Below are 3,044 nucleotides of genomic sequence, written 5' to 3'. Positions count from 1 at the left end.
TGCCTGAGTTACGCTTGTTTTCACTTTCAAAAGGCAATTCATTTCTAATAACAGCACCCCATATTTTGTTTATGCCACATATGTTCAGTCTAATAATTTATTTTGTTCACTTGGTGCAATTTTCTTGAGATTCCTTCTGTTTTTTACTTCTCAAGCATTAAAGTTACCATGGAAATGGGGCCACTGGCATCCTGGGAGCTGCAGAAGTGCATCCCACTACATTTCGGGAGGTTTTAAGATTCAGGCCATGTCACGGAGTGAGAAAAATCAAGGTCGACATGCATTTTAGCTTCAATATATGTTTTAGCACATCAGTTCCAGAGGCCTATGTTTAGATAATGTTTTGATTGAAAATTAGATGACAGGGGGATGACAGTAAAAGCTTAACTCAGTCCTGGTGATGCTGACTCGTTCATGGCACACTTTCTTCATACGATGTCATTCATTATGCTCAATCGCGATGGTATTTAGTGTGCAGGGTAGAACTTACTATTTGCAAGTATGAGCGTCCATCTAAGAATTAAATCAAGCTAACTCAGCATCTATACTTTTGATATTAGTACTATACATACATACATACACATATGTGTGTGTGTGTGTGTGTGTGTGTATACACATGCATTTCAGTAAACATTGTCAGAGACTGTTTCCTAATTTACTTGTACCTCTGATAAAGATTTTGATGTGGAGAGCACTCTAGACACTGGGACGTGCTGCTCATCGTTTGGGTGTGTCCCATGTGAGTGTATCGCTGTTGATCTGCACTGGGACATGCTCATCATTTGAGTGTGTTCCCTGTGCGTGTATCACTGTTGATCTGCCTTCTATCACCTTTGACCATGTATTCAAGACACTCATATAAATGGATATAGTGCATGGTCTATTATAGCTCATCCCTCCCTCCATTTTTGTGATTCCTAATGCTGCTTCTTTCATATTTGTTTTTTTGTTGTTGTTTTATTTATTTCTACTTCATCACTATTTTATGATTAAATGGTCTAGAATTATTTTGCTAGTTAAAATATATTCTTTTGGCAAAAATATGGCTTTGCATTGGTTAAAACAAAGAACTCACAGGTTTTTGGAAAAGTTTGTTGTCTCTTTGTCTCTGGTAGATGACACACTCAAATCTTTCTTTGTAAACTCAATGTTAGTTCCCGTCCTTCTGGTGCCTGGCTGAGAAGGGCAGTGCCTTTGCCTAGTCTGCAGAGTCAGCACTGTTTCAAGTCATCGAATGGAATGTCTATTTGCCTATGTATTTCCTGCTCTTCATGTGAGGTTTTATGTAAGGCATGTTTACATTTTTTGCTCATGTTTATTGAGTTAATTTTCTCAACATTTAGCATTAAGAGATGGGAGGTGTCCCTTGTTAGTAAAATACTTGGTATGCAAACATGAAGGCCTTGGTTTGGATCCCAAGCACATACTTAAAAGGTAGATGCTACAGTGAACATCTACCCTCCCAACTTTAGGGGAGAGAGCCATGTGCTTATGAGAGTTCACCGGCCAGCCAGCGCAGTCAATCAGTGAACCTCAGGCTCAGTGAGAAACTGTCTCAAAATGTAAGGCGGAGAGAGGTAAGGAAAGACACTCAGTGTTGACATTTGGCCTCTTTATACACACACTCCATCAACAGCCACCACCCAACACATGGAATTGAGTCTGAAGAGATTTTATCCAGTCTGGATACAAGAGATTTATGATTTTTTTCAGATTATACATTTGAATGGTATATAATCTTTTGGTGAAATTAATTTTGCTGAATTCTAACTTATCCCTTTTAAGTTATACTTTTCACACACCCTATTTAATAAAACTTGCCTACCTTGGTGCAAACTTTTCTGTCACTTTCTCTTAAAAATTATGAAGTTTTAGTATATATACTTAAATCTATCAATGTCTTTGGGCTTGACTTTTTAATGAATATCCTTTTATAAAAAAGACTTATTTCTCCAGTGATTTGGGGAGACATAGTTGCTCAAGAAACAACAGCCAATATACACAAGGAATATATGTTTCTGTAATCTGTACTGCTCTATTAATCTATATTTCTATTCTCATAGGAAGACCACCTGTCCCGACTCTGGAGCTTTCTAGTATCTGAGACTACTCCACTTTTGATGCTCAAAGGAAGCATTTTGTCTCTATTTTCAGCTTCCCTTTAAAATGGTAAATAGCTTGTCAGTTTATATCTAAAGAAGGGTCTGGCTTTGATTTGAATTCTTGATTTGGGATTATTGTACATTTGAGAAGACCACAGAGACTACTCCCAGCGGACTCCTGTGCTGTTCACACACACTCCCACCATCTTAGAACCTCACCAACTGCAGAGCAGGTAACTTTTATAAGAACTTTCTTTTATTTTTATTTTTATTTTTATTTTATTTTATTTTTGGTTTTGGATATTTTTATTTCTTCAATTTTTTATTATCAGGAGTGACTGAAATAAAAAATATAATTGAGTACCATCATTATTGTCATTACGGAATTGGCTTTAAGAGAAAACTGGTCAGACGAGTATTGTTGCTTCCCACTTTTCAACTGGAAAATAGTTGCCACTGATAAAACAGACAAGCCCAGAGAATCTGTCCAGAATGTTCAAGATATGGTATGTTGTACAACATGCCTGTTAAGGGGAGAACACCTAGGACATAATTATGTGTACTTCTTGATCTCATTGTACAAGACAAGCACAAAGGCACCACCCATGCCGCTGAGAACGTTGGACCACGCAACCTTGAAAAAAGCCTTGCTTCCTTCATCGCGAGCGATCTTCTACCAGCAGTCAAGCGTGCCTATGTACATGATATCAGTTCCTTTGCGTCCAGACTGCATCATCATACTACGGCGAACCTTGTCAAAAGGATAGGAAGTCAGGCCAGCAACAGCAGTGACAGACTGTGCGATCATCCAGCTGACAAAGATGTGAGTATTCTTGGGATCCTGGAGCATTCCCTTTGCAGTGTCATAGATACCAAAGTAGGCAGCTCGGTAGATGATAATGCCCTGTACTGACACATTAAAGCCTTGGTACAGGCCCTTAA

The 3,044-nt window shown here is 38.4% G+C and overlaps 1 long non-coding RNA gene across 2 annotated transcripts in view; it reads left to right on the top strand.

Moving 5' to 3' along the window:
* The first annotated feature begins 1,031 nt into the window (after window positions 1-1,031).
* The window catches only part of LOC115064056, an 18,282-nt gene continuing 16,269 nt past the window's right edge, over window positions 1,032-3,044 (top strand). For both annotated transcript variants that reach the window (XR_003843922.1, XR_003843923.1), the window contains exons 1-2: window positions 1,032-2,335; window positions 2,435-2,925. This is a non-coding gene — a long non-coding RNA (uncharacterized LOC115064056). The remainder of the gene's footprint in view (window positions 2,336-2,434; window positions 2,926-3,044) is intronic.

This window comes from Mus pahari, chromosome 5 (assembly GCF_900095145.1).
Source record: "Mus pahari chromosome 5, PAHARI_EIJ_v1.1, whole genome shotgun sequence".
In the NCBI taxonomy this organism is placed as follows: Eukaryota; Metazoa; Chordata; class Mammalia; order Rodentia; family Muridae; genus Mus; species Mus pahari.
This window is presented reverse-complemented; position numbering and strand designations above follow the sequence as displayed.